The following is a 22799-nucleotide window of genomic DNA, read 5'->3' as shown; positions in this document are numbered from 1 at the left end:
GTATTTACAGTGACTTTTTTATGTTTTTACTTTCTAGTAGAACTAGTTTGTATCTTTAAAGTTTCCATTTTTTAATCACCCATTTAAGCAATTCTACTTACCACAAACAGGTAAAAGGAAATTTGTTATTAATAGTTTAAAAATGAAAAATAAAAGAGTAAAGAGAAAGGGAGAAAAATTATTCCTTCACAGTCCACCCAGATCTCAGGTACTAAGAGAACTTCTTCGGGGAGCCTGGGTGGCTCAGTCGGTTGAGCGTCCGACCTCGGCTCAGAGCAGGATCTCGCAGTTTGTGAGTTCTAGCCCTGCGTCGGGCTCTGTGTTGACAGCTCAGAGCCTGGAGCCTGTTTCAGATTCTGTGTCTCCCTCTCTCTGCCCCTTCCCCACTCATGCTCTGTCTCTCTCTGTCTCTCAAAAATGAACAAACGTTAAAAAAAATTGTTTTAAATAAAAAAAAAGAGAACGTCTTCTGAGTCACTTAATTTATTGCATTGCAATAGTTTTTCTAGGGCAAACCAACATTTCCATTATGAAACCAGTATCCACACCCAAAAGAACCAGTTTGTTCTTTTTCAAACCACCCATGTTGGTTTCCTTTGGATAGGTATAGCCTGACAAAGACTGTCATTGAGAACATTAGTCATATATTAGTAATTTCCATACATTATGGTGGCCAATTTTTTTCATCTATTTTATGTATCTCTAACTTGGCTAAAATGATAATTCCAGAATTTATCGAGGAAACTATGCACAAACTAAACACACACACACACACACACACACACACACACACTGAAATATCACACTTGTACTAGAAAGTAAAAACAGGTCACTGTACAAACACTGAGATATAATTTCCAAAGAGGAGAATTTAGATGCTGAGTTGAGAAATTCTGGTCTACTGATTTGTATGCAACTATTCGTTTTTTATAAGGGTAGTTGAAATCATAGAATATCAATCTAGAAATGGGTCTTATCTGCTCATTGAGGCTAGTGTTACTGGGCAAGGCAGATAAGGAGGGTGTAAGACCTGGATATACTATTCACAGAGAGGAGAGGGTTTCAGGTACTAAAGAGAGGTTCCATTAAACAATCAGATGTAATGATCCAAGACCTATGGAACATCCAGTGCAATCCTGTAGGCATGAGGAGTAAGGTCCAGAAGCCCCATGCACTGAATATCAAAGAAATTTGCCAATGAATCTGTTGTATGACAGTCCTACGGGGCAGAAATAAAGGATCTCAGAGGCAAGAGAGTCCAGGGAGTGTCAACAGAGAGCTAGAGTACAAACCAAAACACAAGAATCATATTAGAAAGTCACATATGTAAACTGGACAACAAGATCAGGCTCTGCCTGGAGGACAGGTTGATGTAACATTGAGATACACATAGAATGATTACTTAAAGATGCTCCTGTATCTTTCAATTTAGACCAGGTTTGGTCTTAAACATTAGGGAAGGAATAGATACGAGTGGAGTATCTAGTGGTCCCAGAAAGTTACAGAGAAGAGAAATTGTAAAGGAAATTAATGATAATAATGCTAGCATTGGATGAGCACCAAGCATGTGCCAGGCATTGTTCTAGGGCTTTCCATGTCTTACCTCATTTACTCATTACTTACCTCCCAATACCTCTATCGTTGTTATTATCCCCACTTTACACATGAGGAAACAGAGACAATAAGAGGTAAGTTACCCAAAATTAGAGCTAACTGTGAGTGAAACCATAATTCAAACATAAGCAGTTTGACTTCCTAACTCATTCTCTTAATCACTACACAGAATACTAGAAAATAAAAACATCTTTTAGAGGTAAAATAAATTTCATAAATAGCAACAGCTTGATTTAAATTTGTCATTCAACTTTGATCAGTAGTATTTGTTAGATAACATTACCCTTAGCAATTCTAAGAACTTTACATACATTAAATTGTGGCAATCTTCCCATCGGCCTTGCGCAATAGGTATAAGTATTACCCCTGCTTGACATGTGAGGAAACTAAGATACAGAGAGGTTCAACAACTTAACCAAAGCTACTCCAGATCCTATACTCTAGCCAGTATCCTCTACAGCTTTTCAGGTAGGGGGAGGCAGCCATGAAGGCATCATACAGCTTTATGGGACTTTTGATGTGCAGGGATAGCCTATGAGATTTGGGGCCTAATGTTCCCAGGTTTGGAACTATAGAGCTCTACCCATACGAATTATCATTCTGAGTAGAAGTAAACAAGACAGGCTTTGGGGGAAATCTGTGATTCAAAATATCTTTCAGCATTTCCAAACTCCCACTTACTTCATTATTCAAATTCAGTCATCCATCCTTTTAGCCAATCCCAACCATTTCTCAATGGGCAGTCTGACTCCTTCATGTGAGTTTGACTGGCATTAATCTATACCTCTGTTTCCCCATTTACTTTGCTTCCAATATTATTTCCACCTCTTTTTAAAAAGTTTCAGTCAACAGAGGGTATACTTGGAATGCATCTTTTCATGTAATAGAGGTATAACTATACATCTTTGAATTGTTTGGGGGAGGTGAATTCCCTCCAGGTCCTCTGTGTTACTTTCTCTGGATAATTTATACTCTTCCATGACTCCAAACAGAGAGATGAAGACTTTGTTAACAGGTGGTTTCTCACTGGGGAACCTCCTGTTCTGGGAGTCAAGCCAAGCCTTTGATAATGATTCTACTTTATTAAATGGAATTCCTGGCATTTTAACAGCAGGGACTTCTGTCAGAGAGAAAAATTGTACCTGTTTATTTGTATTATTATCCTAATGCTTAGGACACACTGATAACCAATAGGGTTACACAGTGTGACCTTTTTAAATTTAACAAGGCAAATTTTCCAATCCCAACAAAATCAGGAAAAAGCATGTCAGTAAGATAACTTCTTTTGTAGCTGCAGTTCATTCGAATGGTTGAGATGGATATTGGCATATTGCAGAACACGGTTCATAACTTACTTTGGACCATTTTAACTCAAGAAGGAAGGGGAAAAGTGGCAATGAAACTCAGGTCTCTATATCTATAGGACACGTTCTGACCTAACCTCTACCCCTACCTCCATTCTTCACCCTCAGAACACTTCTCAGGCATTTTGTAGTTTTCAAAGAACTTTCATATGCTGCATTAAGTTTGGTCTTCTCAACAATCCTGTGAAATATACAGAGTGGATATTCTTGTCGCCCTTAATGGATGGGAAGTTTGATGCTTGGAGAGAATACGTTAAATGCTTGGATCAGAGAATTCATAAGTAGGAAAGCTGGAGTAGATACATTCATATTTTGGTACAGAATCCAGCACTCTTTCACTATACTATAGTAGCCCACTCATGCAAAAACTCTAAACTGAAAGAATCTTTGTAGGCCTCATTAGTTTGTTGTATTACATTTTTCTTGCTTCCAAAACTGGGCGATGACATAGGGCTCTCTTGTGCCTACTCACAGTCATTTCCTAGCTGCTGGCTCACTGCTCCCTAGCTGTGATACTCAGGTTAACAGGTGCCTCTCAAGACTAGCTGGTGGGATAATTTTGGAAGATCTTACAAGACCCAGTGAAGTGCAGGATAGATGTGGCAGTACTCATGTGAAAACCAATCTGGGCAGCTGCCATAAACCATTCATCCTTTTCAAGATGCATTCTTTTGCCGGGGCACCTAGGTGGCTCAGTTGATTAAATGTCTGACTCCTGATCTGAGTTTAAGTCATGATCTAATGATCATGGGATCTAGCCCCATGTTGGGTTCTGCACGGAGCGTGGAGCCTGCATGGGATATTCTCTCTCTCTCTCTCTCTCTCTCTCTCTCTCTCTCTGTCCCTCCCCTGCTTGTGACCTCTCTCTCTCTCTCTTTCTCAAAATAAATAAACACATAAATTTCTTTAAAAACAAAAACAAAAGACTTTACTTAAAAAAAGATTCATTCTCTTTGAGACTCAGTGTCTTCATCTGTAAAACCAAGAAAGTATTAACTACCATTTCAAAAAGGTTGTAATGATTCCATGGAATAATGTACGTGAAATACACTTTTATACAACAAAGTACTAAATAAATATTGTGATTAAGATGGTCACTTATTGGTGGGAATAGGGTTTTCATTAAAATGATCCATCTGCTTTCTTCTTTGATCTGTGTGTTTTCTGTGTGTGTGTGTGTGTGTGTGTGTGTGTGTAAATGTGTTAAGTGGGGAAATTCTTCTAAAATTCCTACAATGTGACCATTTTTTTCTATTCCAAACATTAATTTCCTTTAGGAAAATAAAGTCCCTCACAATCCTGCCATTCTTTGATTTTTTTTTTTTTTTTTTTTTTTTTTTTTTTTAGCAGGGAACCAATCCCCTCAGCCTGAGATTATAATTCCTAGACTGCACTGGAAGATCTTACACATCCTTTCAGTTCCCTCAGTCAAAGCAGGAAATTCACCATTGAGCATCTCAGATGAGACCTGCCCCTTGGAAGAGGCCACCTGAAGAGTACTCAGAGGCATGAGAATGACCTGATATCTGGGAGCCTGAGTGACAGCTGCCTCTTACTGCTGCTTTAGATTAAAGATGCACAGGTTTTAACCTTAATGCTAAGAGGCTGACAATAACCTGGGGTAAACTAACTTAATAAGATCATTATGAGAATTTAAGCAACATAGTATAGGTTTACTGCTTAAAAATATATCTGGTACTTAGGAAACCTAAGTTCCTATTCACAGTAATAGTGTAATAGGAGTAGTTGTACCAGAGTGGTAGTTCTCACATAGTTGATGTAGATCAGTCAAGTTCATAGCCAGGTGAATGATTAACCAATAAGAATGAGAATCCAGTTATTCCGAATCACCAAAACTGAGTCACAATCAGGCTCTGGATTTCTAAGTGGATTCTCTAAACATTATTAGTTTTCTTTAAAACATTTGTAAGTATATTAGGGATATAGAAGAGGCAATTTTTATTTTGCTCTACATCTTACAGGAGTATTTAGCATTAATAATTTTTGCCCTACGCCAGGAAATCTTCCTAAAGATGCATCTGTATTTCAGCCATTTGGGGATTATTATAAGGAATAGTGAATATAGAACAAAAGTAAACAAATTTGCCCTTCACTTTGGTTATTTGAAGTACAGACCTACATTGACATAACTAAGCAGAGAGCTTGAGCAATTTCAAAGACACCTTGTTAATCCATTTTATTTTAATGTACCTTTAAAATGTGATAGTTGATAAGCACTAAATGCCAGAGATAGTGTAGAATAATTTCATACAAGTAAAAATATTACCTAAGTAACCTAGAGATTACTTTGAATCATAAAAATATAGCAATCTATTAAGAAAATTATATCAAGGAATTAAGGATGACCACAAAAGTATCTTGAACTCAAACTCACATAAAAGAGAACACACACAATTTACAGGAGAAAGCTGACTCTAATTGTTAAGATTATGAAATAAAATTGTAACTTCAAAACTAATTACCTATGTGACCCTGACAAATTATGTAACATCTCCTTCTCCTCAGCTTCCTCCATTGTAAGACCAGGTTAATAGTAGTACATATTAATGAGGCTCTTACACACACAAACATACACATTGGGAAGAGTACAAGACATATGCTTAACCCTCACTATAGTACATAAATAGTATCTATTATCACATATTTACATATTATGTCTCCTACATGTTGCATCCTACATATTTTAAAACAGACTTTTGTCATATATGGAATTTATTAAGATATTCATCACTCACTGAATATATTAATGATTTTCTAATGTATTAGCTTCTAATGTATTATCCTACCTCACACCATGAAGAAGAATGACTACACAATTCCTTTTATCTGATGTTAGGACTGTCACTCACTACTGGCTGAGCTAATGGCATTAAACTTGCCCTTGTTTTTTTTTTTTTTTTTTTTTTATTACAGTAGAAGGGTGATTCTATATAGTCTATATGTCTGTGTATTGGTACTAATACCCATATCAAGATAATTACTCATGTAACCAACTTTGCGTTCCATGATAGGACACTTCCTCTGAGTAAACAGAGAATTAGGGAAACTTTGGATGGGAAAAAATTTTATTGATATAAAAAGAAATCCAAATAAGAAATTTGGTTACTAAGAGAATGTGTGGGATCTTTATCATAAAGAGTTTCAATGTAAGACGGGCACATAAATGTTTGGGATGATTTGGGTTTTATTCTTTTGGATAACAAATATAATCAGTCATAAGTATTAATATGTAATCCTAACCCTCTTCTAACCCATCTTAAATTGTTATGTTGCATTGTTGTTTATTAAAACTGTTCATTCTAATCTTAAAATATTGTAATGTTAATTGATCATAATTTGACATTTTATTTCCTGGGGCAGGGAATAAGTTTGCTTTTTAATTTATGAAATCTTACTAATATAGGATGGAATGTGCCAAATTGTTACTATCATGGTCAGCTTGTCATTAATTTCTTAAACAAAAGCGTAAATTCAAAATGGATAATGGCTGATTATGCATCATTAAAGTAGAGAAATATCCGGGGGTTCAGATCATTCACTAAAGAAACAACAATATCTCTATAATTATATTGCCATTCTTAGAGGTAATAACAGAGTATAAAACACAAAGACCATAAGGCACATTTCCACTCTGTGTGAAAGATGTTTTTACATAAGCTTCAGAATTCACTTTTTGGCTATTCTACATTCAAAATATAGATGAGCAGGAGAAAACATAGAAAGGAACAAAGAAAACAACAAGTTCGAAGAATTATGAGCGAAAATTAAAGGTTAGGGCTAAATATCTTCAAAATCTTTTAGAGTGGAGAAGAAAAACTAGACAGATGTAAATTATTATTCGTATACAGGAAAGATCAATAGTATTTGCAAAAAGGGCGGTGACCGACCAAGTGTGTCCCCTTTGATTACAAAACAAAACAAAACAACAACAAAAACCGCTTAAGGTTGCAGCAAAGGGTTTAGACAAGACACTGAAAGTATTCCCCTGTGCCTCCCTCCATGTTTCAACTTACATAGAAAATTGTCGGCTGGTACCAAGGTGTGTCTTCAGGCTAACCGAAGGGAAGAAGGAACATCATGACCGATGAGGCTGGGTACTGCAGGCACCAAACACATTGCTAACAAGGAAACTAACATTTAGGTCCGTCCTTTAATATGGGTTTATTCTAATCCAACTGAAAAAGTTTCATTATAAAAATATACTTTATCAGAAATGTCATTATCAGAGGCAGAAGGAAAATGGATGCCTAAGGATATGCCTCAGGACATCATAAAGGGCTACTAAAATACTATGACTTGTTTCTAGGTGTGTGACAAAATTCAAAATGTATAAGGAGGTCCTCAGATTAAAGGAAAGAACACTGATTTTGTCTCAAAAAAGGATAGGAGAGCTCCTGATAGAATGCCTTTCTTGAAAAAACGACGTGCCATGAGATTAAAGTGGGTTTTATCTCCTTGAAGAAGCCCGGAAAACCAAATAGCTCCTAGAAATAGGTCTTTTAGTATGTGCATATAGGTCAACCCTCCCCCTACTCTCTCTGCTTCTGGAGATCACAGGTCCACCCCTAAAGGAGAAAAATACCTAGACTGTCACTTCATACTCTTTCCTACTCCTAACCTCAAAGAATGATCAGGTTTACTCTCAAGGCTAGACTTGCAAATAGACCTAGCTTTATTTCAAGATGTTCTTTTGGGTCCTCAAGTACTCACAGCTGCCTAAAATTCCATCACACAATCAATACAGTTTTTCTATATATAATGAGAGAGAGACGATTGAAAAGGTGGATGCTAGGCTGAGAAGTGAGGTACACTTCTCTAAAATTCTATTTTAAAATAGTATGTGGTCAAGTAAACAAGGGTAACTGCTGACTAGTATCAGGTTGTTTTTGAAAATGGGGAGAGGATTCGATTGCAAGTAAAAAGCTGGTACCAAAAGATAAAGTTCTTACCGAGCCCAAAAAATTGGAGTTAGAATTGCAAAAGATTCCCAGAAAAAAAAAAAAAAATAGATGCTGCAGGCAGAACTATTCTTAGCCTCCTACAGCTGTGCCTACATATACCCGGCAGCAAGTTTGCTGAAGACCTGTGTTAAACACTCCAACATTGCTTAGCATGTGTATCTGTCATGGTCTGATTAGAAAAGTGGAGTTCTGATGAGGGGGTCCTTTACAGAGATGTGGATAAAATTAAGGAAATCAACCAGGGATGTTGCAGCAACCAGAGCCTAGAAGAGCAAGAAGCTGTTTCCAACCCTGGCACTTGGGAGCCAGCGGAGGCAACAGTGTAACCACACTCCACAAGAACTGCAGTCATCCAAGGGGGCTGCCCTATCTACCAGAGAGATACAAGTCTCTCCCGAATTACAGCAGCAACAAGGAGGTGGGAGAGATCCTTCTCCCACTTGCTGTTTGCCTATCTTGCTTCCCATTGGCCGAATCTGACAGGAAGCCAGAGATAACAGGAGATTGGATGGGGCAGATCCTGAGAGTTGCATTCAATCCCCTCACCAGGGCTGAGAAAGATGGGGAGGCAGTGTGGATGAAGAGTACATGAAGAATCTTTTATAAACTTTGTTTTGCTGTAAACCTGGCTCAACTGCATTTTAAAGAAGCTTCCATATCAAGGCGTATATTATGGAGGCAATGGTGAATAAGCAACTTAAATAGTCACAAATTATGTGGATTTGGATTATATCCCTCAGGCTACCAGTCCAATGGATATTGTGTTGCATGCTCCACAGGAGAAATAAAAGGTAAAACTCCAACTTACTAATAGCTTTGAAAAACGGACAACTCTTTCACAAAAGAACTTTGAAATTCTAATAATTATAGCCATTAAATAGTAGCCTATAGTTTACAGTACAATTCAAAAAAATGTTATATGCTCTACTATACTGTCCATTTTACTAGGCTACATTGAGGTGATATCTATTAGATTCTGTTAAAATTATTTTATTCCGTTTTTAAATTTTTCTGTGTTTATTTATTTGAGACGGGGGGGGGGGAGAGAAAGAGAGAGAAAAAAGGAGGGGCAGAGAGAGACGGAGATAAAGGATCCCAAGTGGGCTCTGTGCTGACAGCAGTGAGCCCAGTGTGGGGTTTCAAGTCACAAACTGCAAGATCATGACCTGAGCCAAAGTCAGACATTCAACAGACTGAGCCACCCAGGCACCCGACTTTTAAAATGATTTCAATGAATCAAAAAAATCATAGAACAATAGGACTTTCCAATTAGCTGTAGCCCTTAATCACCATTTACAAGATGCTTTTGGATGGTATATAGAATAGTGCAGTTTAAGACATGACCATCTTCATTACAGATGTTCTGAGGAACATACGACTACAGTTGAGCAAGGGCAAATAATGGAGTTTTAGATATTCTAGTACTAAGTGAAACAGTGAAAATAATGTGGTCTCTCTTGTAGCACAGGAAGTAAACATTAGAAATTCCATTTATAATTTTTTTCTGAAAGGGAGGAAAATGAAATTAAATGTTGCTACTGTTTAATATGTTAATTGATGCTGGCATTTTCACTTTGTCTGTATGTCAAATGCCACATTACCATGACGAAATGAGCTATCCAGCAGATGACCGTATGGTCGCTAATAAAGGGAACTTCTCCCACTTGTTCATTGTTCTTAGCTTATTACAATGTATAGCAATGTGTCTTTTTAGATAAAGACGATGAAAGTCTACACACATCTGACAAGAAGTCGGCCAAAGAAATAGGAAATCAAGAAGATTATTTATAGTACAGATTTATATCCAATATCATTAATAATAAAACTCACTTAAATTACATATTAAATGATATTTTATTCCATACTTCACTCACCCTTTTTATTTTCTATTTTTATATTAATAATTACACAACATAGTTCTAATCCATGGAACTTTTTAAGGTACAGAAAATAAATTAATACATATTAGGCGGTATGTTCAATGCTGTCGTAGTACTAGGGCAGTCTATCAAAGGATTTTGAGATCACTGGCACAGACTGGGAAGATGGGAAAGCTTGATGGAAGAGGTGAGCCTTGGAATGAAAATACAGGATTTGGTTATGCAGAGAGAAGAGGGAAGGACATTCTCTGAATATCTGATTTTCTTAATCAGTCCTTCCCAAAAGTATTTCTATAGTTCTGGAATAAGGAGCAGGACCGCTTGTTCCTTCCGAAATATTTGTGCTTGGGCCCAAAATACTTTTCTGACCCTATTGGTTGTTCCTTCTTTCCTTAAAAAAATATATATATGCTAAGTACCTACTATGATCCAGCCAATGTACTAGGTGATAGGCTGGTAAATAAGACTCACGGAACTTATAGTCTAATGGTTGGGTCTCCAGTTGTCTCTTTAGCCCAACATGCTAAACACGCTTGGGCAGCTCCATATCTAATCCCTAGAACAAAATCAGACACTAAATCAGAGTGCATCTAATGGAAGTAGGTTCAAGACTTTCTCTAGTTAGTTGTAGGATTCTAATAATGACATTATGAAAGTCGGCTCTAGTGTCCCGTATCTCTGTCTCTAGTCCAAAAATCACAGCCATCAGTGCCAATGGTATGTTGTAGCTACCACATTTTTCACAAAGACGGGTGTAAGGGACTGAATAGTGATCCCCAAAAGACAAATCCACTCCCTAATCCCTAGAACTTGTGAATGTTACCGTATGTTTGTAAAAAGGATTTTTGAAGACGTAAGTTAGAGATCTTGAGATGAAGAGATGATTATGAATTATCCAGATGGACCCCAAATCCAATTACAAGTATCCTTACAAGAGACACAGGAGGGAGTTTTGAAAGACAAAGGAAGGACTCTTCCTTTGGGAGAACACCATGTGAAATGGAGGCAGAGAACTGGAGCGATGTAGCCACAAGGCAAGGAATAACAACAGCCAGTAGAAACTGAATGGTCCTTAAGTCAGTTAAGGACCTCGGCTCAGGTCATGATCTCACAGTTCATGAGTTTGAGCTTCATGTCAGACTCTGTGCTGATAGCTCAGAACCCGGAGTCTGCTTCAGATTCTGTGTCTCCCTCTCTCTCTCTGCCCTTTCCCCACTCATACTCTGTCTCTCTCTCTGTCTCTCTCTCTCTCTCTCAAAAATAAATAAACATTAAAAACAAACAAACAAACAAAAAAGCTGAAAGAAACACGATACAGAATCCCCCTTAGAGCTTGTACATTTTGATTTAAGAATTCCAGCCTCCAGAATGGTGAGAAAATGAATTTCTATTGTTTCAGGGCACCGATTTGTTACAGCAGTCACAATAAATTAATACGACCAGTTATAGTTCTAGAGTCCCAGTATGTGAAGCAGGGAAGTATTAATCCTTGGGAAGCAGTAAATGTAGGCATTAGTAAGAATTCTTGTTTGGAAAGCACGCAAGAGGATGGTCTGCACTCCCTGAGCTAGGGTATAGAGTACCATCCACTATATCCTGAGTGATCAAGACTTGGCTGGTACTCTGTTTCTTATTTGGAAGCACTGACAGCACAAGTCTCTCAAACTCAAGAGGATCAGGAACAACCCTCTTAAGGATTGTTAAGTGACCCTTGGGGGTTGACAAAATCACCAAGGATAGTATCAAGAATTATATGGCTATCCTCTCCAACAGCAAGTGTGAGTGTCCCTTGAGACTCTCTAGACTAAATGGTATTGCTTCTTTTGCTAGCTACTCGTATTTTTAGCACGAATTTCTTCATACAAATAAGATGCTAGCAGAGGAGATTTCTGGAGCTTGAGGTTTTGTACCATATTATATTTTAACTCTAGTTAAGCTGAAAAGAGACCTATACGACACAGGCAGTTTAAGGAGACATGGTGACCAAAACTTCAGTGGTTCAAGTTATATTGGTGGGCTAGTATTTCCTAGTTCCACAAAAGTGACCACTTGCCTCACAAACTTGAAAGCTTGTAAGCTACTAAAAAGCCACATTTAAAAAAAAAACATTTTTGTTAATGTTTGTTTTTGAGAGAAAGAGAGAGGCAACACAAGCAGGGGAGGAGTAGAGAGAGAGGCAGGCACAGAATCCAAAGCAGGCTCCATGCTCTGAGCTGTCAGCACAGAGCCCAACACGGGTCTCAAACCCATGAACCGCAAGATCATGACCTGAGCCAAAGTCAGACACTTACTTGACCAAGCCATCCAGGCACTCCTCAAAAGTCACAGTTTTAACATCACTGAGAGCTGACTATAAGGGGTATCTTCATTAGGCACTAAGATAGGTCAGAATCCCAGGTCCCTGTGGAAGCCAGGTCTGAGAAAAGAAGCCACAATTACTCTGATGTCCCACGGCATTCCTCCACTTACTTACCTGAACACTAGCTACACAAAGAGAAAGCCAGATACAGGCAGTGGCAAACTGGAACTTTCCTGCAATAAAGATTTGCTGGCCTTGGAGAACCTAATTAAATCTCAATAGAAGGCCATGGGCTTCAAAATCTGCAGAATTTACAAACAGACTACCAGGAAGGTATGAGGTAGCAGCCTGTTGGGCTCTATTACTGGTTCCACAGAGAAAAAAAACAAAAAACAAAAACAATTCCCGTGATCTGAGAAAACCAAGTATTTATTCAAACTAGGGTGGAGAGATAAAACAGCTGGAACCACCCATTTTAACAATGTGATTGTAGATGCTTTTGTGGTGACTATAACATTGTTTCCCTTCGTTCATTCACATTTAGGTAGCTGTACATCAAAAACTTTCTACCACTGTATTTTTAAAGTGTGTTTCAGGGGTGCCTGGGTGGCTAGGTCGGTTGAGCGTCCGACTTTGGCTCAGGTCATGATCTCAGAGCTCGTGAGTTCAAGCCCCACGTCGGGCTCTGTGCTGACAGCTCAGAGCCTGGAGCCTGCTTCGGATTCTGTGTCTCCCTCTCTCTGCCCTTAACCCACCCGCATTCTGTCTCTGTCTCTCTCAAAAATAAATAAATATTAAAAAAAATAATAAAGCGTGTTTCATTTTTAAGTATTAAATATCCACATTCCCAAAATAGTTTTAAGGCAGTAGCCTTATTTTTTTTTTTTTAACTGAGATTGGTGGTAGTTCCAAGAAGGGTAAATATGTCCAAGCTATCCTTGAAACCTTTCTTTTTCAACACAAAAAGATAAAATATACAATGTAACATTGAAGCTAAATCAAAGGAAGACAAAAATCTAAGGCAGGCCCTTGGACAGAAATACAGGCCTACATAAATCTAAAGAAATCAGGTATCGAATGCCAGGACCATATCCACCAGTCTACTAATATTTCCTTTACTTCTATATTTGACATTTGTTAGCCAGTGAATAGAACTGTGGTTAGTAAAAACTGAAAAGCTATATGAAAAGTTACACTTTTCTTAAATAATTTTACTCTTTCTAAAAACACATCAAGCTTCTAACCATGTTATGACATTAAATTGAACAATTTTAAAGTTAACCCCCAAATCCAAATATTTTCCAATATGGCATCTTGCAGATGAATCTTGTTATGGAATATTGATTTTTTGCATGGTATTCTATAATGGGCAGGAAGCACAGGAACTTAGGTTTTGATTGTCAGAAACATGTGGCTTTTAGTTCACTTAGTTTATGGTATGTTTTATGGTCTGTAGACAAAAAAAAAAAAAAAAGGCACTGCTATGGTTTCCTTGTTGAATTTAAACCCACATATTATTAAAACATGCTGCTTAATAATACCTCAATGCAAAATTGCTATTATGAGTAATTTTCTTGGAAAATGTAGGTGGTTGAATAGTTTGCCAATGCTTCTGATTATTATTCCCAAGTTTAGTCCTACTGGTGGAACATGATTTTCTCCATCATATTTATTAGTAAGCCATCACAGTTAAGATGTTACATAAAAATGGCATCTTACTCTCTTAATGCAGACTATGTGCCCAGCAGGATCTTATATTCCGAGCGATTTTTGCTTTTCCATAAGGACTAAAAGCACCAACTTTTTCTCTTGGCTTTATCACATTTTTGGCTACATGTTTTAAATGTGTTGCAACTTGTCTGCTGAAAAACCTGTGCCACATAGCTTTAGGGTTTTAAGAAAACCCAAACACTGAAACCACACTCTGTCAATCTATTCTGAACAGTGACTATGACACTGTTTTTATTTTCATGTGATATTCACTCTCATCCTTGCCTAAGCAGAAGCTTACATTGTATATCTCAAAGATACATTCTTTATTTTTCTTTTTTTAATTTTTTTTTTTAATGTTTATTTATTTTTGAGACAGAGAGAGACAGAGCATGAACAGGGGAGGGTCAGACAGAGAGGGAGACACAGAATCTGAAGCAGGCTCCAGGCTCTGAGCTGTCAGCACAGAGCCCGACGCGGGGCTCGAACTCACAGACCGTGAGATCATGACCTGAGCGAAGTCGGACGCTTAACCGACTGAGCCACCCAGGTGCCCCAAAGATACATTCTTTAAATGTGATCATAAACCTTGCTCCTGAGAGCATAAGGATAATAATGACATTAGTGTCCTTATCGCCCATTAGATGTTAGAACTGGATTGTATTTTATTAGCAATGTTTAACATTTCTTAAATATGGGAGCCATGTTTAAGTAAGCTAACACATTATGTGAGTAGGTATCACAATGTAAACATTCTTAGATTATAAACCAAAATCTGAATGATCCAGACATATTTTCTAAATCCAAAGGCTTTGAAACTAAATAGTTCCTGGGATGTTTACCGACTACAGAATCAGGCAAAAACAATATTGCATTCAAACCAAAATGATGACCCATGTCTTCAGAGTAAAGCTGGTAATCCATCCATCATCACAGAATCTTGGACTTATGCTTTTTTAAAATGTAACAACCACAAATTTTTTTGAAAGTGTGCAATTTTACAAAACATTTTAAAATTTAAATATACACTATTTCCAAAGTTGCTCCCAGTTAAAATAAAATTAATACAGAAACCAAGTGGGTTTTTTTTTCCCCACATTTCTTCAAAGGATATTTCAATAGCAAACTGTCTCAATGATGACTCAATTTGAAAAACAGTTGTTATAATTAAATTCCAAGTTAAATAAATAACTCACATACCCCTCTAGAAGTTACAATAGGATTTGAATTATACTTTAATTTTTCCTTTCCCCTAACAATTTTAAAGTAATTTTATTAAGCTGCAACCAAAAACTTACTTAAGATCTTGGTTCAAAGTATCAACCCAGTTCTAATTTTAGACCAATAGCTTTGCCACACTATACATTGTACTGACTAGATGGATTTAATTGGAATGTATATTAATATTTGACCTGATGGCCCTATATAGATGTAATCCAAGACTTCTAATTATAAGATACTAATTAGTACTGCAGAGATGTTCCCTATATATTATTTAGACAAAAATTATTAATTTTTTATTCACTGAGACTGAGCAATAAATCCTTGAGCAAAGGTAAGAAATAGTAAATATGATAGACATAAATTTTCTATTTTAGTTCCCATGAAAGACTTCAAGTTTCAGGTCCTAATTTCCTGCACTGACTTAAGACAAGTATGATAAGCTTCTGATTACTTTGCTGATTTTATTTTATTTTTTTTTTAATTTTTTTTAATGTTTATTTATTTTTGAGACAGGGAGAGACAGCATGAACGGGGGAGGGTCAGAGAGAGAGGGAGACACAGAATCTGAAACAGGCTCCAGGCTCTGAGCTGTCAGCACAGAGCCTGACGTGGGGCTTGAACTCACTGACCATGAGATCATGACCTGAGCCAAAGTCGGATGCTTAACCAACTGAGCCACCCAGGTGCCCCACTTTGCTGATTTTAATGATTAATCTATTTGGTAAATCATTTATTGTCATTAAATTAAGTTAACCTAAGCAAAACAATATAGATTTCAAGCATACTAGGATCCTTGCTCACTTTATGAAATGCTAGTATAATCGTCACTTAAATATTTAATTATTATACAAGGGATATTGTTACAATAATTCTTTCTCACTGGTTTATTCTAAAAACTCAATTTGCTTGGAGGCTTGTTGAGGTCAAAGTTATGTCAAATGTGTAAAGTCAGACCCATAGCATGGTCCTACGATAGTTGAGAATTTTAGCTCACCTCTCTCCTATTAGCAGTTGAACATTCATTCTTATTTCCCAACAGCAATGCTGAAACATTTTAGAAAGCATGAAGAGGGGCGCCTGGGTGGCTCAGTCGGTTAAGCGTCCGACTTCAGCTCAGGTCACTATCTCGCGGTCCGTGAGTTCGAGCCCCGCGTCAGGCTCTGGGCTGATGGCTCAGAGCCTGGAGCCTGCTTCAGATTCTGTGTCCCTCTCTCTCTGCCCCTCCCCCATTCATGCTCTGTCTCTCTCTGTCTCAAAAATAAATAAACGTTAAAAAAAATTAAAAAAAAGAAAGCATGAAGAGTCATTATTTTTTCTGAAAAATCACTAAATACTTATTGAGCTCTAACGCTGTGCTTAACACCATGCTACCATTTTCACAAAAGCTCTCTATCACAGTTAATTCTCATAAGAACCCTTTGAAAAGGAACTAGGGTGAAGAAACTGAGGTTCAGAGCCTTTAACTTACTCAGGGTTGGGTGGAAAAATGAAACAAGGTGCTCTCTGGGAGTGGATGGTGACGAGATGGGGAGCACAGATCAAGAAGCATCATAAAATTACTTGGTACACCAAAGTATTTGACTGAACTTAGCTCCCTGGATGGAAACTCAGTGTAGTAGACAAGCACCCACTTAATCAAAGTCATCAGTAGCAAAAGCTAAATGCAACCATAATCCAGCATTGTTTAGTTCAACAGACAATTACTAAATGTGTAGTATATAGCAGGGCACTCTGCCAGTGCCTGGATTGACAAAGATAAATATGATCATTCCTTCCCTCAAGAAGCATAAATACCCCAGTGGGAGAGAAATACAAAAGCTGATCTGATTTTTAAAAATGAAAAGAAGTTAGTGAAGGAGGAAAAAAAAAAAAAACCTGTAATGGGAAGAAGATAGTAAGTCATTGGTAGTTTGGTAGTTTGGTAGTTCTGAGGGTGGCCAAAAATACATGCAGGGAGTGGCTGGCTGACAATAAGATTGAAGAAGAGACAGCATACTTAATTTACATGCCTTTAGAAGCTATGTGAAAAAGATAATAGATTCAGGATTTTAAGGAGAAGAGTAATCTAGATAGATACACAGTTTAGAAAGATCACTCCAGTTCATATAAAGATGGAATTTAATAGCAAAAGATTGGAGACAGGAAAATTAATTGCTATATTACAGATACAAGGTGAAAAACCAAGTCAGTGAGAGTAGGGGATGAAAAGGAGAAAAAGCTGAAAGGAAAATACATGTAGGAAATATTTTGAGAAGTCTAGGATGACCTTTGGTTTCTGACTTGGAATAATTCCATTACGTACAACAGGGACTCTAAGAGGAATGTAGGACGGATGTTGGAATCAGTTTCCTTATGAACATGTTGAGTTTCAGATGCCCACAGAACCCAAGTAGAGCTACCTAGTAGACACTGGAGTATATGAATCTGAGTCTCCAGAGAAGAAATCTAAGCTGGAGACACAGATTAGAGAGTTATGAGAATACAGACGATTGTTCCAGAGAAGAAATCTAAGCTGGAGACACAGATTAGAGAGTTATGAGAATACAGACGATTGTTAAAGCTCAAAAAATGGAACAAATAAACCAGCAAGAGTACATAAAGAGAAAGAGTCATGGATCTAAATGAAACACTGGGTTGGGAGTAAGGAAAGGTGCTAAAATTTAAGCTTGTAATTAAATATTTATTTGCTAATCAAACCCCTTATTATTTCAGACATTAACTCTGATCTGATTTTTAGCTGATCTGATTTTAGAACACTATAGAAATTGTTCACCAACGCAAATAAACTTTATGGTCATATAAAAGACAATTACTGACCACTTTTTCATAAAAAAAATGTATAAGGCTCCATACCCCAAAATCTTAGAGTTTAAAGTTATTTTACTCTCTTTCACAGTTTGTGTAAAACCCAAATATAAATTATATATATATTCCCCATTTTTTTTTCCTCACTGACATTTGATTTCTTCATTACAGAAGTGTGATGTCTGAGTAACAGTGACATTAAATACTAGGACCAAAAGGTCAGTTCAAATGAACATATACCTGTATGACTTACATGTAGCCTTTTGGATCTTTTATGAAGCACTTAAATTTGAACAAAAAAATAAAATAAAATAAAAACTAATTTGGGGCACCTGGGTGGCTCAGTCAGTTAAGTGACCGACTTCAGCTCAGGTCATGATCTCACGGTTCGTGGGTTCGAGCCCCACATCAGGTTCTGTGCTGACCGCTTGCTTGGAGCCTGGAGCCCGCTTCAGATTCTGTGTCTCCTTCTCTCTCTGCCCCTCCCCCACTTGTGCTCTGTCTCCCTCTGTCTCTCAAAAATAAATAAATGTATAAAATTTTTTTTTAAATAGGGGTGCCTGAATGGCTCAGTCGGTTGAGCATCTGACTTGGGCTCAGGTCACGATCTCACAGCTCGTGAGCTCGAGCCCCACATTGGGCTCTGCACTGATAGGATAGCTCAGAGCCTGGAGCCTGCTTCAGATTCTGTGTCTCTCTCTCTGCCCCTCCCCTGCTCATGCTGGCATCCTCTCTCTCTCTCTCTCTCTCTCTCAAAAATAAACAAACATTAAATTTTTTTTTAATTTTAAATAAAAACTAATTTATTCATGAAAATCCTTGCATTTGAAAGCTTTCATGGGTTTTTGTCCTCTGGTTTATGTAGAAAATCCTGAACAAGCTCATGCTTAATCTTTCTATTTTGTTCCCATGTGGCACTGACTGTTGCCCTGTACTCAAAGACTTCTGTTTTGATTCATAAAACCACATAAATTGAAATGCAACTCATGCCAGCACCATAGTTCAATTTACAGCCCTGCCATGGTACTGATGCAGTGACTTCCTCAATTCTGTACAGTTACCTCGTGATTTGGATTCAGTCCCAGCAGAACTGAAGGTCTGTTCCTCAATGAACTCAGCTGTCCAGAGTACTAGACAATCCATGGGTTGTGTCCAGTTGGGTTCTTGTAAATCACTTCCCTCCCAGCCTTTGAGTTCATCATCCGTGACTTGTGCGTAGTAGAAAATCTTCCCAAACCCTTTGCTTACTCTGATTGCACTGGGCATTGTCTGAAAGGAATGGCTCTCATTATCCTCCTTTGATAATTTACATTTTAATTCTAGTTCCAAAACAGCTGGCCTCTGCTTTGAAAAAAATGGTACAATAAATCTTCTGGGCACACCTCCTCCTCCTTTCCAACCTTTTCAAAGCGTCATGTCTTCCAAAGGACTTCCATTTGAAGCAGAAGTCATTCTCATAGAATTTAAATGGACATTTAAAGATCATCTGGAATTAGCAAAATTAACTTAATTAACTTAAAGGAGTCATGAGAAATATTTTCTCCATAATAATTTCGATGGAAGACTTACCACACAAAGAAACAAAATGTGTATCGTATATATTAGTGAACAGAACATTTTTATTGTCCTTCTATTGCAAAATAGCTTTTTCAAAAACAATTCTTTTCTTCTTCTTTTTTTAATTCCCACTGGCTATAAGAAGGGCAAACATCTGCCACGTGTGTAGAGTTGCTTCCATCTTTTCCTAAAGCCTTGTCACAGTCTCATTTCTCCATCAGCTCACAGTATTTGTACCACTCATAACCATACCATGACTTGGTTCCTAGTCAAAGCTGGCCCATACACACTTCCTCCTCCATGTACTTGACACAGGAAGATTAGTGATGTGCTGTAAGTGTTCATTTATAGACTGGTTAGTTATCCAAAGCATGTGACCTGGTTGTCTTCCCCTACCCTGTAATAAGTTTCTGGAGAGTAAGGATGCAGTCTTGTTTTTTTCCTCATACGGCTAACATGACTCACCACAGCAGGGGCCTCATAACTGGTTCTTAGTAAGCATTCGCTGAATATAAAGAAGGTGCCCACAATGGATAAAGTGTGAAAGACATCTCATAATGCCAACCTTCTTGGTGACATTCAGCTTTCCCTAATAAAAAATAAATTTAAAAACTTATCTGTACAGCACTTTAATCACTGAAATCTTTGCTGGCCAAATAGCTAGCTAACATGAAAAACTGATTTGTGCAAAAGTGGAAATTAAGGCGATGTCCTTTCAATTCACTATAGAATGTGAAGCAGTCTTAAAGACAATGAAATTCATCTCCTCATTTTGTAGATTAGAAAACTGAGGCCCGGGGACTCAAAAACTTTCTCAAGGTCTCAATAAGAGTGTAGACTGATAATGCTTTCTACATCTTGAACAAAGGTAAAGATTGAGATTTTAGACAAATGGCTTTTTTTTCTTTTTAAGAAGAAAGAGACAGTATTGATTTTTAAAATATTACCACCCAAAAACAGAGCCATCATTTCCTTTTGGGTACAGTACTAAATAAGTTGGGATTCTAAACAACTTTATCTAAAATTGTTCACTCTTTCAAAAATATTTGTTGACCACTCCCTTCACAAAATTTTCTTGGCAGTAGGGATATCTTGTAGTTACTGTACAAACAAGCAAATAAAAATTATATACTAACTATAACATCACATTCTCTAATAATGAAATTATTGAATTTTTCAAAGAACTACTCTGTGAAAATGTTTATAGCCTACATACAACGACTTAGAGAGAAATCTAAGTGAAATGTAACAGAAAGTTTTTAATTCATCATGATAAAGATACTATGTTGTCTATACCAAACAATAAAATAAGGGTCTGTAAAATATTATTTTCATTTACATTCTCTCCCAAATAAATTCAGTGCAATGCCCATGTCTATTCATGTTGTATATCCCAGTATCAATTCATGGGATGACTTAACATTGACTTAAGATGTTGTGAACTGCTAAGCCTTATGTCCAAAAAGTCTGCACAGTTCCTTAGTTTCCAACTGGCTAATATAACCACTGGGTGACTGACATCTCTCTCCCTCTTTTTTGATGTTTATTTATTTTGAGAGGGTGAGAGGGAGGGAGAGACGGAGATAGAGACAGAGAGAGAGAGTGTGTGTATGTGCATGTGTACGGGAGGGTCAGAGAGAGAGGGAGAAAGAGAATCCCAAGCAGCCTCCTTGCTGTCAGTGCAGAGCTCCATGTAGAACTCATGAACCTTGAGATCATGACCTGAGCTGAAATCAAGAGTTGGATGCTCAGCTGACTGAGCTACCCAGCACTCCTAGACATCTCTTAAATATGATAATTCTGTCACTGCCTTTCTTCTTTGGAAATATAATTGTGGAAGGTAGAGCATTTTGTTCACCATGTTTTGCTCCCTAGAAACAAGAAATCCTTGTCCTAAAAGATAGCTCTAATTTGGCTTCCAGATTCTTCTATCTAAAAACAAAACAAAACAAAAGCCTGAGAGATCTTTGGCAGCTATCCTCATTTTTTAAAATTATTTTAACGTTTATTATTTTTTAGGGAGACAGAATGCAAGTGGGGAAGGGGCAGAGAGAGAGGGAGACACAGAATCCAAAGCAGGCTCCAGACTCTGAGCTGTCAGCAGCCCAATGCAGGGCTCAAACCCATGAACCACAAGATCATGACATGAGCCGAAGTCAGATGCTCAACCGACTGAGCTACCCAGGTGCCCCAGCAGCTATCCTCATTTTAAAGATAACAAAAGAAGGGCCAAGGTGGTTGTAGATTTATTTGGAGGGCATTTCCTTTATGAGTCTATGCTAAGACAAGTTGCCCTTTGTAAATCATACACATAAATACAGGTACACATGCGCATGCACACACATTAGGCATCTTGTTCAGAGGAGTATAGGTATTAATAAATGTGGACCTTGGCAATCACACATAATTGTGGAATTATGTAATTAAGAGTGTAGTCTTACAAATAACAAATGAAACAGCAACAATGTAGGCTCACAGAAATAATGCAAATAAAGCTGGAGTTAAGCAAAGTGATTGCCATATGATTCTCCTCTCTGTTCTCCATTTTGTCCTCTCTAACTTCAGATGTGGAAAGAAATTTTTATAGATCTTCAATGACCAGTCAACGTACATAATTGTACATGTATATATTCATGAACAATTTTAAGTGTTTAAATTTTAAATTTTGTTAATTTAAGTAGTGACAGAATAAAATTCTGTAAATTATATTTTTTATTTTTATTATTTAAAAAAAAAAAAAACGCATGAGCAGAGGAACAGACAGAGAGAGAGAGAGGAAGGCACAGAATCTGAAGCAGGCTCCAGACTCCGAGCTGTCAACACAGAGCCCCATGCAGGGCTCGAACCCACAAACCGCGAGATCATGACCTGAGCCAAAGTCGGACACTTAACCACTGAGCCCCCCAGGAGCCCTACTAAATTATATTTTAAGTGCAAAATGAAATTCTCATTAGATTTGGTATAAATTTTTCCAATACTGGGTCAATTTTTCTTCTATTATTAGATATTATAACTAATTGTATAACATAGTTATCCAAAATTTGAAACATTGTTTCAGTGTTAACTACATCCCATGTAGATACATTTACACATTTACCATTTCCTATGTCACTCTCCTTGGGTAGGTCTAAAGATCATTACCAAGTTGCACCTAATTGATAACACTTTTTTTTTTTTTTCAGGCTAAGAGCTCTCTTGTCCATTATACCATATCTAGAAGAGTAAAACAAAAACATCTCACTATTAATTTAACTGGATGGTCAAAAATTGTCCAACTATTTAATTCCAATGTATTAACAAGGTCTTACTGAAATCAGAAGGCAACAGTATCATTTCACAAGAAGAGTATGTAAAACAAAACAAA

At 37.3% G+C, this 22799-nt stretch overlaps 1 protein-coding gene across 14 annotated transcripts in view; it reads right to left on the bottom strand.

Annotated features, from left to right (window-relative positions):
* The window catches only part of MAP2 (microtubule associated protein 2), a 279845-nt gene that overhangs the window by 242801 nt on the left and 14245 nt on the right, over positions 1-22799 (bottom strand). The window contains exon 1 of one of the 14 annotated variants that reach the window (XM_042995222.1): positions 18940-19005. The exons of the other annotated variants lie outside the window; for them this stretch is intronic. The gene's annotated coding sequence lies outside the window, so the exon portion shown is untranslated. Of the gene's footprint in view, positions 1-18939; positions 19006-22799 lie in introns of those variants that run through there. 14 annotated transcript variants of the gene reach the window in all.

This window comes from Panthera tigris, chromosome C1 (assembly GCF_018350195.1).
Source record: "Panthera tigris isolate Pti1 chromosome C1, P.tigris_Pti1_mat1.1, whole genome shotgun sequence".
Taxonomy (NCBI): Eukaryota; Metazoa; Chordata; class Mammalia; order Carnivora; family Felidae; genus Panthera; species Panthera tigris.
Note: the sequence above shows the minus strand (reverse complement) of the source record. Positions and strands in the feature narration are given on the sequence as shown.